Below are 15,660 nucleotides of genomic sequence, written 5' to 3'. Positions count from 1 at the left end.
CACTGAATCCTCGTTTAGTCTGGGTCGCCACTTTGATGATTCCCTCAAACTCGCTCTTATGGGGTTGGGTTTTTTTGGTCAATGATTTTCTAGTTTGTGGCATCAGACTTAGAAGCTGAACATATAAGCAGAAAGACCAATGGGGCTACATCCGTCATAGATTTTCTTTAGTCTACTAGATTCAGCCCATGAACGTGTCATAATATATACACACATTTATATTGTATCACAATTAACTCTAGCACAAACACAAAATAATATAAGAAAGAAAAAAAAAAAACTAATAAACTTCATTTTAATTTCGAATCTAGTAAACATGCTTACTGCAAACCCACAAGAGTAGAAAAAAAAAAAACTAATAAACTTCATTTTAATTTCGAACCTAGTAAACATGCTTACTGCAAACCCACAAGAGTATTGGCTTGTTTGACTCCAATTAATTTTGAAAGAAAAGCACTTTCAAATCGCTTGAAGAACTTTCAGATGACAAATAACACTTCTAACAAAAGTGCTTTCACTAAAGACCATTATTATTATAAATGCTTCCTATAAAGTATTCACAAACTACCCCTAAGTCATGTTGGATAGACCTGACAATTTCTTACACAACCTGTTAATGACACGAAAATAACGGATTTCGGGTCAACATGATAACTAATCAAGTCGTTATCGGGTCACACGATAAGAACCCGTTAATACTGGATCCTTGACATGTTTATGTGATGGTGACACACGGATACCCCGTTTCGACAAGTAAAGAAAAAAGTTATTTTGAGGATTTTAATTTTTTATACTACAAAACAACTTACTATAAGATGTATAGGTATATATTGTATAATAAATATGTATTATTGTATTATTATTCTATATAAATTAAAAATTTTAAAATTTATTTTTTTAGTATACTATAGGCAAAAAGTGAGATTAAAAAAAATATAAAACACATTAAAACTAAAATATCAAGTAATTTAAAATAACTAAACACATTAAAAAAAAATTATAATACAAGTGCGAAAAATGTGAAGAAAATATGCATGTGCTCATGATCACATCCTCTAAGCTTTTTGGATGGGTACATCATCTTTTGAATTTTTATTGTAAAAAACGTGCAAGGTTCCTCAACCTTGAAACAAAACTCCCTTCATTTTGCATATCCTTGAATATTTGGTATTTTGAAGTAATGTTTTTTCATTAGGTTCTTATTTTGGGGTATATAATACTTCAAAGACAAATGTTTTTTTTTTTCTTCATGTTTTGAAGTAATATTATTGTGACAATGTGGTATGCATGCTTATACTAATTTAGTATTATGTTTTCCATTTTTTTTGGGTCAAGTCATGCTTTTCATTTTCATTATTCATTGATTTAAAATATATTTTCATTAACAGGTAACTAGTCGGGTTATATTACCTGATAATATTAACATGTCGATTTCAGGTTGGGTCATATTACTCGTTTACTTTAACGGGTATTACATGACACGACTTGTTAAGATATTGGGTATGACATGAAAACGACATGAATATGAAAAACACGATACGAATTTTTGGCCTAATGTTGGATAACTCCATTGCATGAGAATCCTCTCCAGATCCTCTTTGTGAGGATTTTGGGATCCTCAAATTATGTCTGTTCATCGTACATCATGCGGTCAATTTTTATCAGGTAATATTCATATTTAGTTTTAAATAAAAATATTTAAAATAATTTATGACTGTATAATGTATGATAAATGGACATGATTTGAGAATCCTCACAATGAAGATCCGGAAAGAATCCTCATAAAGAGGATCTGAAAAGAATTCTCATTCAAGTCCATCAACGTACATTAGATCAGATGAGAGGGAACATTGTATAGACTTATAGATGTTACTTAATGGCATATAGTTGCGAACTTGATTTGTGATTAGATGATAGCCAGACGTCGTGTCAAATCTAATGGTAGTATATTATAGGATAAATATCAGTTTACTACTTTGAAGTTTCTTGGTTTTCAATATTTTATACATGAAGTTTTTTTCATCCTAGAGTGGTACATAACGTTATAATTTTATGACACTTTCATACATTCGTTAAGTGTGCTGTTAAATCAGCAGTTAACTGATGACGTGGCACTTACGTAGACCCCAATTTCCCCTTCATGTATGGTTACCTGATGCCATGGAAGGGCCTACCCCCATTTCGGCTCTTATACATGCCGCTACTATGGTAGCGAAGCTCATTAATTTTTGTTTTCCTATAATTGGAACCGTAGTAGGGTTCTACCCATTTATTGACCCGACCAAATTAATTTTTTTTATTACATGACAAGAATTCAAACAATTTTAATAAGGCTTTGGACCTATTCGCTAAGAATGAAATATTCTTAGAATTATCCATTGATACGACATGCTGCTTTTTCCTTTCATTTATTTTAGGATCAGTCGTGGTCTTATGATTAAATGTCATCTGTCAATATGGTCCTACTTGAACATAAAAAAATAATTAAAAATAAACTTTTAAAAAGAATTTGTTTTTTCAAAACTTAGTAAACAGTGCACATTTAATGAAAATTTTAAATAACAAGTATACCTTGCATATTTTACAAAATTTTAATATTTGTCACTGCATTAATCTCTTTGATAATTATTATATCACATTAAATAATATATACTTTTTAGTCATAACATATTTACAACAATTTTACATAAAATTTTCTCAAACACTTAACAATATTATTTTATAGCTGTTTATTCTCACAATACATCAAAAACAATTTTTTTTTAAATAACACATCAATACCAAACTAGGCTAGAGTTCAGATCCTCGCCCGGATCCTCTTTGTGAGGATCCGGGAATCAGTGAATCGTGCCCGTTCATAAACAATACTTAACAAAAACTGATCGTATAATGTATAATAAATGAACACAATTCCCGAATCCTCAAGATTCTCATAAGAATCCGGAGAGGATCCTGTTGGACTAGCCCATAATACTTTCCTTGCGTGCTCTGTATCTGTCGGCCTCATTTTTCACATGCAGACATGACAACACAACATCAACTAACAACAAGAAGTATGGACCAACCAATCAGTTAACAATTGAAACGCCTGGCAAAGCATGAACCAATCCCTTAAATTCCTAGAGCAAAGGAGATTAATTTACACCTTAATTTTATTCAGCATGGCAAGTGCTCCATTATTGTCACCTTCATTGGCTCCCAACAAGTCTCAAAACGATGAGCTTCTCCCCTTGATCAGTCATCCAAAATTCGCTGTCCAAGGGGAGATTATGATGCTGGTTCTAGTCTTGCTATTTGCCACCTTCCTCATTGCTCTCTTACTCTTTCTCTACAGAAGGGGTACTTTTCCTGGTTCTTCACATGAAGCGGATCATGGACCCAATTTGAGGGATGCTGATAGCTAGCCTGGCTATAGTAATAATGGGTGTGGCAGAATCTTTATTTCCATCTTCTGATGTGGCATGGAAGAACTTCATAATAATTCAAGATGAAACATTGGTGATTTATTGGTTCTTTTATTCCCATCTAGGTTTGATTGTAAAATATATCCTTATCCTTAAGTGTTGCCATTATTCTTACCAATATAATGCTAGGTATTTTAAGTAAGTTATTGATTAACATTTATTTTTCGTCTAAATATTATTGGTTGCAAAAAGCTTTTAACTCAATTGGTTAATAATATTTACTCTACATCTGAGGTATCGAGTTTGAGTCACCCCTTTTCTATATTGCATGTATAAATATTGGTTAGTTTCTATTAGATTATTTTGACATTTTTCTAGGGAATTCAGTTATTTCAAAATATGATTGGACCATAAGAATTGCTAAGGTTTTATCTTTCCTCTTACTGAGAGAGGTTAGAGATTGGTTTTGGATATTTCTACAACCAAGATAAAGTGATTATATATATAAAACTGCAAGGAATTATTATAAAATCAAGATATTATAAACATGGGCCGCTTATGGTTGGTCTAGGATAATGTCTACCAACGCAATTACAAGTAAAAATAATAAGAAGAAAATTGATTTCTCCGTGGTTGGTCTGGCCATTCGTCGACTTTTTTGCTTGGTCTGGGTTAGGGATGGACAAATACTCATTGGTTATGGGTAACCATAGTTATCCGTCCATTTAAATTTGACGGTTACGGTTATGGGTAACCATTTAGATAAATAAATGGTTATGAGTATAACCGTTTATCCGTGAAATTTAAATGGGCGGTTATGGGTATTACTCGCGGTTATAAACGGGTATCCATTTAACCGTTTATTTTAATATATGTAAAACTAAAAAAAAATAAAAATTAGTTTCTAACTAGGTTTAGTATCCCGAGATATATTTGGTCATAAAGGGCCATATAATAATATATATATATATATATATATATATATATATATATATATATATATATATGCCTCACTTGAGAGAAAAATATAGTTGATAGAACGGGCTAATATTTAATATGTGTAATTGAATGTGCTAAAGTATTAGAGTGTTTGACAGTTTTGTTTTGGAATCTTTTGGAGCTTTGACCAATTCTAGATAATGATTACCTTGAGCATTTAGAAACATGTTATTATCAGATGATGCGTATTTATATATATTATTAGAGTTGTTGGAGATTGAAGTGAAACGGGAGTCATGTGTTATTCTGTTTATCTTCTTCTCTAATATCAAATAAGAAAAATGAACGTAGAGAGGGACAAATGAGAAAATCATGATTATTACTTTCTGCTTTTCATCTTTTTGTACTACCCATACGATACAAGCATACGTCTCTTTTAATGCATGTAAAAGGCTTACACACCAAAACAATAAAAACCAAACTTTTACTATTTAAGCAATATAATTTTGACTTCTATTCTTCCACTTTCCACCCTTAGCCATATGTGGTTGTTTTCTTTATGTGAGCATTCACACCAATTTCACAATAAAAATCATTACTTGAGTATTTATAGTCTCAACAACTACTAATGTTAGTGAGAAACAATTCAAGAATTAATTACAAAAAAAACAAAAAGGCACAACTTTGTATTACTTGTAGGGCAAGTAACCCCATTATTTTTCTTTAAAAAGGCACAAGGTACGGAGAAATATCATCACAGTAATTCCCAAGCATATCTTTTCTCTTTATGCAGCTCCACCCCTCTCTCTCTCCTTCAGTTAAATTTAGGCCACAACGCATTGTTAAACACGCCCTTAACACTGAACTAAGGAACTGAATGCTTATTTACTACAAAGCCGTCAACAATATTCATCAAGCAAGTAATCTATAAAACATGGTTTCAATTTCGATATTTTTTAGCAATGATTGCATGAAACATTCACCATGAAGCATGAACTCTAATTTTACCTTTTTTTTTTTTTTTTTTTTTTTTTTCAAATTATAGATTCAGCTTAAATTTATTTTTCTTATAATTGTGGTGAATTGAATATGCATGAATAAGAGAAGAAAAAAAAAGGGAATTTTCAAACCCTACACGCATGGGAGCTGCAGCCTGAAGCCGTGCTGCCTGAGCCACCAAGTTGTTCTTGCTCCAAAACTCTAAGGTCCAAAACAAAGCCGTTTTGCATCACCTTTCTTATGGACATGGGCTGCCTGTAGTCAACCCGCAACCCAATTAGGCATATGCACCAAACCGTCCCACTTGTTTTTTTTTTTTTTCTTTTTTCTTTTGGGCCTTGTTTTATTTTTGGCTCGCATGAAATAACAAGCCTATGTGTTAGGCCTTGTTTTTCACTTTTCCTTCTTAGCCCAATAATTGGGTATATAATCTGTTAACCCATTTACTTCTCCTTTGTTGCTCAACAACCCAACAACCACTCTTTTGGGCTTGCAAGCCACGACAACCCCATATTTTGGGTCGTCACTCATTCTTTTCACACATAGGTCCCGAAGCTATTCCCGTTCACTACATATGTATATTGTGTTTGTTTGTAGGTATCATGAACCTAGAGTTCATACTTAAACTTGAACTTGAAGTTTTGAAAATAAGTGCCATAAAAATTCGAAGTTTCATAAAACAATACACCCGTAAAAATCCGGAGTTCTTTTAGGTGATTTGTTAGGATTACATGTAGATGATGCTTTTAAAAACAATTGTAAAGTTTAGTTTGTGCAAATTAGTTTATTGTCCATAATTTTATTTTGTGATAGAAGACAAAAATGGTTTTCACCCTCTTATAGTTGACAAAAAGAATTTCATTAATATGTGGTTTAAATTAACTTCTTCCTTACAAATCTGTTATGTGTAAATAAACTAACTTGAAATAGGTCCAATTTTATGGAAAGAGATCCTCTCCGGATCCCTTCCACCCAATCAATCAATCCAGGCCTTTGAAATTTGATCCAACGGTTACAAACAAGAGGCCCCTTTAAAAGTTATAATAACTTTAGCCGTTGGACTAAATTTCAAGGGTTCGAATTAGGTAATTGGGTGGATATGGTGGAAGAGATCCGGAAAGGATCCCTTTCCCAATTTTATGGCCTAACAATTAGATTAGTCCAATTTTTAGTTTTTTTATTTTTATTTTTTTTATTATTAGATCTATGAATAGGACTCCATGTGTCAGCACTTTTTGTTATTAGGTTGATACTTTGCATTGTGATTACTATTTTACTCTACTATAGCTATTCAATGGAAAAAGAAAAAAAAGAACAAAAAAAAAAAAGAAAATGATACGATCGGTACTTTGCTAGCTATGCTTCATCAGTATAATCGCTAAAAAGATAGCGACTAATTCCAGAGTAAGTCGCTATGATACCGATCCTTCCTTTTTCAATTTTTTTTTCAGTTTTTTATTTTTTATTTTTTTTGTTAATGTTTCTTTTATTTCTCTTACTATAACAACAAACTATCATATTTGTGTTTTTCAAAATATATTTTTTCCGTGCAAAATATATTATAATTCATTTTTAAACACTTATAATCAATGATTTAAAACCTAAAATTAAAGATATTTTTCTATTTTCTCACTTTAAGAATCAATAAAAAATAGTTTTAGGACCTAATAATCGGTAGGATCACATCCAAAGGTTTTGCAATATTTTCCTTAAATCCAGCGCAAAATATTTCTTAAAGCTAAAAATTTCAATTTTTTTTTCACAAAAAACTGTGTGTTATAAGCCAAAATTAGAGTCATTCTATTTGCACCACATATTTCCTAAAATTAATTTAGGACATTTCCAAAATTTTGAACACCTGTAAATCTCTTGGGGGGCCTCGCTATTAGTTATATTATTATTATTATTATTATTATTATTTTCAACTTAGGTACCCTATTAGTCGGCATAAACCCAGATTTCAGCTAATCTTTTACAATCTAAACTACCTATCATATAAATACTTTTGCAGTCTAAACTACATGTCATATAAGTACTGATCCAAGCTAAACTACCTATCATATTATAATATTAGTTGGCATAAACTTAGATTTCAACCAATCTTTTATAATCTAAACTACCTATTCTATAAGTACTTTTACAGTCTGAACTACCTGCCATGTAAGTACTTGTACAAGCTAAACTACCTATCGTATTGTAACTACCTATTATGGTGGAACAAGTAATTTTACATGATTCTAATAGTAAGATGTAGTCCTCCATCTTGGTAATGTTAAAAGCCCCTGAAGCTAACACAATCAATGTCAAAAGCCTTTTGAGCAATTACTTATGTAAGACAATCAATGTATAATGCTTGCGAATCATGTAACAAATATCAGCAAAAATGAAGCTTATTATTGTAAACGACTCAACGAAAACATGTAAAATTACTTGTAGTTCTCATAGCTTCATGAGAATTCAAATTCAAATTTGGATACTAATCTGCAGGAATCGCGAGGAAAATTCAAAACAGGAGTCGGATAGAGTTTTTGATGAAACGACGAGATTTGAGTAACCTTTTTGTCTTTTTTTTGTTTTAATACAACAATATATTTTACACTAAAAAAAATGAGAGTTTTTTTTATGAAATGATGAGATTTGATGTGTAACTTAAAGTTCCATGTTAATTCTGGAAGAGTTATGATAAAACATTCAACGACAGTTGGTGCAATTTTGTTTTCAAATTATGGACACTTTAATTGCTCTACTTATTAGACCCTATCTATGACTGTGCAATACATTAGACCCATATCAAAACATACAGATCAGGATCCTCTCCTGAGCAAAGGGTGAGGATCCCCCTGACCAAGCCCATCGGGCCGTTGAAATTTTATCCAACGGCTACAAACAGGGGGCCCCTCTAAAAGTTATAATAATTGTAGTTGTTGAATAAAATTTCAATGGCCCGATGAGTTTGGTCAGGAGGATCCTCACTAGGGATGGGCAAATACCCACTGATTATGGGTAATAGCGGTTATCCGCCCATTTAAACTTGACAGTTACGGTTATGGGTAACCGTTTAGATAAATAAATGGTTATGGGTATAACCGTTTACCCGTGAAATTTAAATGGGCGGTTATGGGTATTACCCGCTGTTATAAACGGGTACCCATTTAACCGTTTATTTTAATATATGTAAAACTAAAAATTAAAAAAAAAAAAAGTTTCTAACTAGGTTTAGTATCCCAAGATATATTTGATTATAAAGGGCCATAATATATATATATATATATATATGCGCCTCACTTGAGAGAAAAATATAGTTGATAGAACGGGCTAATGTTTTAATATATGTGATTGAATGTGCTAAAGCATTAGTGTTCGACAGTTTTGTTTTGGAGTCTTTTGGAGCTTTGACCAATTCAAGATAATGATTACCTTGAGTATTTAGAAACATGTTATTATTAGATGATGCGTACCTATATACATATATTTAATTGGCCTTGAGTTTTCAATAAATATTTGGACCCCAAAATTAGAAATCAATTAAATGGCTTGGATCGATGAATGTATTATTCTAAATAAAAATCCAAATATTTATCAAATTAGCCTATTAGCAGGCTGATGCGTACTTACATATATATATATATATGTATATGTATATATATACAAGAATATTAATTAACCTACAACCATGCATGATTCTTGTAATAGATTGACCGTCAAATAATTGGGAGACATTGCATATATTCATAAATAATATTGCCGTTAATATAAAAATACATGTTAAATGTACTTATAACGGTATTTAATAGTTATAAAAAAGAAAATTATGACAAATTTCTTTTTAATTTTCAAGTTGTTAAAAAAATAGGCAGACATGTAAAAAAGAAAAGTAAACGGGTACGCGGTTATGGGTAAATGGGTAAATGGGTAAATGAGTATGGTTAACCATTTATAAAAGGTTATGGGTATGGGTATACCCGTTTATGTAAATACCCAACGGGTAAACGGTTATGTGGGTAAAAGCTAAAACGGTTATGGATAAATAACCATGATTACCCGCCCGCCATAACCGTTGCCCATCCCTAATCTGGGCATAGATTGACCACAACTGCTTGATGTCTATCGTCATGACTACTTGATGGCAACCACCGTAACTGCTTGATGTCGAGGGTGGATTCAATTTTTGTAGTGGTTGACAGATTCTCCAAGATAGCTCATTTCATTGCTTGCAGAGAGACCGAAATGCACCAAACAAAGCCAAATTGTTTTTGAGGGAGGTTGTTCAATGACATGGAGTACATATGTCCAACACTTTCGATCGAGACACCAAGGTCTTGAGTCATTTATGGATTACATTATGGAGGATGTTTGGGACTGCTTTGACCCGAAGTACTACCTATCCCCAAATTGATGAACAAACAGAGGTCACCAATAGGACTCTTGGCAACATGGCTCGAAACATTTGTGGGAAAAAAGCTGAAACAATAGGACTATGCCCTGCCTCAAATGGAGTTTGCTTATAAAAGTGTTGTGCATTGTGCTACAGGGAAGTCTTTATTTTCCATTATTTACACTGTCGTTCCTCACCATGTAGTGGATTTAATGAAACTGCTTCGAGAACACGAGGTTAGCGTTGATGTAGAAAATATGACTGAGGATGTGGTGACAGTTCGTGATGAAGTCAAACAATAGCTTGAGCAGACCAATGCCAAGTATAAAGCGGTAGCCGATAATCACCGGCAAGTTTAAGTGTTTGAAGAAAGAGATTTTGTCATGGTATTCTTGAGAAGATAAAGTTTTCCAACTGGAACTTACAGCAAGCTCAAGCCATGAAAGTATGGTCTCTCTAAAGTTCTTAAACGACTTAATGACAATGCTTATGCTATTGATTTGCCATATTCTATGGGATTTTTCAATACTTTCAATGTTGCTGATCTATATGAGTTCAAGGACGATGAAGTTCTTATCTTGGCTATAACTTGGGGTCAAGTTCTTTTGAAGTGAAGGGGACTAATCTACAACAAATGGTAGAATGGATCAACGAGGAGATGGATCATCAAAAGACAAAATGACACATTGGGAATTGTCTACTTTGGCGTCCGAGCTCCGAACTTGGCCATCAAATCTTTCGTTTTTCATCCGATTAATGTTTGTTAATATTGTTTTAATTTCTAGAAGTCCTTTGAGTTGTTCGAAACGTTTGAATACTTTATTTAAGTCTTCTGGACGAAATACTCATTTTGATTATTCAACTATCAATTAAACAAACAACCATTTCGGATTTCTCTCAATTTTCTAGTGAATTTCAGATTTGTTCTTCGAGAGATTACGTTAATAATCCTTTGATTACTTCGTGCTTCATTAAAGCACAAGATTGAGGGGAGTGTTGAAATTATTCACTTAATTTGTAGTTTTATTCTCCACAACATAACTTCGGGTGGTTTGGAAAATAAAAAGGGGAAGTTTTTATTTACTTAGAAATCCGTTTTATGCTATATTTTTTAAGATCTAAGTTTCCTTATCATCAAGTAATTAGGTATTTATTCGATCGGCCTTGTATCTTCTTGTATCATAAATACCTTTTTATGGAGGAAAATAAGATTTTTATTGTGGTCTATTTTATCTGATAAGGTTAAAGGGTACCGGCGGTAGAGGGTGAGAAATTGAGAGAGATATGTTTGTAGAATTGTAGGGGAATGTGTGTTGTTATCCCTCCTCATTGTGCCTTTATTTATAGTAGTCAAAGGAGAGAAGATAGTCCTTCTTCCCCAAGTAATACAAGTTGTAATAGGAAAGGATAACTAGAATCAAATCTAACCTAGGATTTACACAATCATACTTAAACTAGGAATGTTTACAACACTCCCCCTTGAGTGTGTAGATACTCAAGGTAGATTCAGCATTATGCAGAATTTGAGGAATTCGACTCGTCAAATACTCACTTAGATGGTTATACCACATTTTTCCAGATTGCTTCAAACCGTAGAGTGAACGCCTTAGCCAAATTGAGAGCGTGTTCTGGGGTTTGGAAATATTTGAACCAGTCAATGTAAGTTATGTGGGAACTTTCATATAGAATTCTGTATCAAGATTCTTATGGAGATACGCTGTTACTACGCCCATCAGTTGCATATCCAGTTTTTCGGAAATTACCAAACTGATAAGGTAGCGAAAAGTAATCACATTCATAACGGGTGAATAAGTTTCGTCATAGTCAATCCCGGGGTGTTGTGAGAAACCTTGTGTAACAAGACGAGCTTTGTAAAGCACAATTTCATTCTTCTCATTACGTTCCCGAATGAAAACCTACTTGTAGCCAATTGGCTTCACATGTGGATGAGTAGGAGCTATAGGTCCAAACACCTTACATTTTGCAAGCGAATTGAGTTCAACTTGGATTGCTTGTTTCCAATTTGACAAATCATTTCTATGTCGACATTCATCAACGGAACGTGGTTCAATGTCATCGCTCAACATGATCTCTGTAGTTACTCCAAATGCTAATGCATCGTCGACAATCATCTCATTTCTATGCCACACATCATCTAAGTTAGCATAATAGACCGAAATCTCATAATTCTCGGGAGGAGGATTCGTCTCTTCAAGGACGCTTTCATAATCTAGATTTTCCTCATGAGTTGGATATAATGAGTAAGCGATAGTCGGATTCACGGTAGGCTCTTCGGGATCTTGTGTCGTGGGTTTCCTCTTCCGGGGTTGTGAATCCTTTGAACCAAGAGGTTGCCACGCTTTTGTGTAGGGGCAGATGATTGGCTAGCCGCTAATGTACGTGGAACACCAAGATTGGTGTCCCGAGCCTCCAGAAGGGAAGCCAATTGTACATTTGGTACATCCATCTTTGCAGGCGTATTCACAGTTAGAATATGTGATCTTGTCACGCGCGCTATATTAGTGAAAGCATTTGGTATGCTCTGAAGATCTAATATGCGTTGCACTTCAGTTTCAGACTGAGCAGTGCGGGGAGCTAAATGAGACAAAGTGGGAGTCGTCCACGATAATTTGCGTCGTTCTTCAGGAACATTGACGTTCTTATCTCCCCCTAACGACGGGAAGACTATCTCATAGAAATTTCAATGTCAGATTCCTAAGCGCAGTGGTAGGAGCGTGCTGATAACGTGTTGTGGTCTATTTTATTTGACAAGGTTAAAGGGGGCCGATGATAGAGGGAGAAAGATTGAGAGAGATGTGTTTGTAGAATTGTAGGGGAATGTGTGTTGTTATCCCTCCTACATTGTGCCTTTATTTATACTAGTAAAAGGAGAGAAGATATTCCTTTTCCCCCAAGTAATACAAGTTGTAATAGGAAAGGATAACTAGAATAAAATTTAATCTAGAATTTACACAATCACACTTAAACTAGGAATGTTTACAACAATTTTGAGGTTGTATTTTTTATTTTTATTTTTTAAAAGACCAATTGATGGCTTCGCGGCAATCAACTCTTCTAGGAGCTGGGAAGAGTTACAGAGGCATTTCAGCTTTCCTTTGATCACCATCGTGTGATTCACCAGCGCCATGAATCGAATCCATAACGTGCAGTGTGGAATACGGGCCTGTAATTCGTCTCTAACCACTAGGACACCCATAATGGTTATTCTGAAGTTGTATTTTAAAGATTGTAAGATTATTAGAGAATTCTAAATCTTGCCCTAAACCTTTATTTTTAACTTAATATAGTTAATTTCGTATTAGATGTCTATCTTGATTCATACTAAGAAAAACTGAATTTAACACCTTTATTTACGAGTCAAATTCGATATAACATGATTTGACCCCAAACATAATTAGATCAAGACCTAATCAACAGTCGAATATGTGTTGCGATTTCGAGTGACTTTGACCCTCTTTAAACCACTTGGATGAAGACTTAAAATCATATTTGTGGATGTCATAGTTCATGTTCTAATTTGCCTGTCAACACTCAATATATTAAGTGTTTGTACCTAGTTTTCACACTTGGGCCTAAGTATTAAAGTAATTACGGAATGGGCTGGACATTTAGTGTTTGTTTATTATTTAACTAGCCTTCATGCACGCGCGCGCGTGTAGAAGATTTTTTTTGAATCACGGCATGCTACGCCCAATTTACACGTTTTAAATCATGTTAGAAGAAAAGTCAAATATTTGAAGTAAATGAATAATCTTAGATCATGCTAGAAGAAACCCCTCATAAACCAATTAAAGAAGTTGAATTCACATAATAAAATCAGTCTCTATAGAATTTACATTAAGAATAGAGAAAATAATATTTAATAAACAATTGATTGAATCACATTATTGTTAGCCCATTGTGAGGCAAAGCCCACCCCCTCCCCCTTAGTGTAGATAATATCATTTGTTAAAAAAAAAAAAACATTTGACAACTAATTTAATCATATTATTATCCGTGTGAGAAATACTTTTTTATAACCGGCATTACATGTCTCTTAAGATGTTTTGAATGTGTTTAAAATAGAGAGAATAATATTTAATAAACAACTAATTGAATCACATTATTGCTAGCCCATTATGAGACTAAACCCACCTCCTTCTCACTTAGTATAGTTAATATCGTTTGTTAAAAAAAAAAAAATCATTTGACAACTAATTTAATCACATTATTATCTGTGTATGAATGATCTTTTCTATAACCGGTATTACACTCCTCTTAAGATGTTTTGAACGTGTTTAAAAATAGATAAATTGAATCACATTATTGCTAGTCTATTGTGAGGTACTAGTTAAAAAAAAAAACACAAAACCATTAATTATTAAAAAAAAAAAATACTATTAAAATGACAAAAATGCCCTTGTCTTATTTGATGCATTATTTTGGGATGCCTTTGAAGTTTTTTGTTTTGGGGTCCTTTTTGTCCAATTTTTTTTGGTAAAGCATTACGACACCAAAACACTATTCACTTTTGTGTTGACTTTATATATATAGATTAGCAAAAGCCAAAAGCACAATCGGTTTAACAGTAATCTTCAAGTGAAATCCGACATAATTTTTTTTTTTGCCGTGAACAAAAACCACATATTAGGAAATGTGTAGGTTAGTTGGTAATATTATTATTATTATTATTATTATTATTTTGGAAAAAATGTTCTTTGACCAGAGAACCGTTAGCGTTCAAATGATAACCATGTGTATATGAATTTAAATAATAGGATGTTGAATTGAGCAGTTTTAAGCTTGAAGATCAATAATGATGTTTTAGAAAGAGAAATTGTAAGCATAGAATCTAGAGAGAGAAAGAGAGATCGAAGAGAATGAGGGAGTATTTCACTAATTTTATTTCTTCATAGTCTTAATGGATACAAGGATTTCCTATTTATACTAGTTACATTCCTTACACAGTAAGTACACTAATTTTGAACAAACTAACAACTTTCATCATCTAATCTCTTGACAAGTGGCATCTTCTTGAACGTTGGATTGAGCTTGACTGTCTATAGCTTTACATCCCCCTCAATCGCATGTTTGGTAGAACCAAGCATGAGATTGGAATGGTAATGCTGAAACAAGGAAATTGAAAGACCCTTGGTAAGGATATCAAGAAATTGTTCTTTGGAAGACATATGTTGCACTACTAAATCTCCTTGAATCACTCGTTCTTGGACAAAGTGATAGTCTATTTCGATGTGTTTAACCCTCAAATGAAAAAGTGGATTAGAGGACAATGCTATAACAGATATATGATCACAATACGACAATGGAGAAGTTTATAAGGGAACCTGTAAGTCACCCAGAAGCTGCCTTATCCATGCCAATTCTGCAGCAGTTATAGCTAAAGCCCCTATATTCTGCTTCAGTTGAAGATCTAGAAACTATGTGTTGTTTCTTAAAAGCCCATGAAATTGGACTGGAGCCTAGATAAACAATATAACCAGCGGTGGATCTCCTATCATGAGGATCCCTGCCCAATCAACATCACTATATGCTTGTAAAGACAACTTTCCAGGCTAAAATTGAATACCATAGTCAATAGTACCATTGAGATATCAAAGAATTCGTTTGATTGCAACTACATGTGAATCTATAGGAGAATGCATGAATTGACAACACTGATTTACTACAAATGCAATATCTGGTCTAGTAAATGTCAGTTATTGCAATGCACCCACTATACTTTTGTATTGTTTTGGAATGTGATAGAGTTTGCCTTCTTCCTTGAGTAATTTGTGAGATGGAAGACAACGAGTAGCACACGATTTTGCATCCTGCATATCAACTTTGGCCAATAAATCCTTGATATACTTTGTTTGAGAAACAAACAAACCAAAAGACTGATACTAAATTTGTAATCCCAGAAAGTAATTAAGCTGTCCCAAG

The sequence above is a fragment of the Pyrus communis genome, chromosome 12 (assembly GCF_041283825.1).
Source record: "Pyrus communis isolate YQ-2024b chromosome 12, ASM4128382v1, whole genome shotgun sequence".
NCBI lineage: Eukaryota > Viridiplantae > Streptophyta > Magnoliopsida > Rosales > Rosaceae > Pyrus > Pyrus communis.
This window is presented reverse-complemented; position numbering follows the sequence as displayed.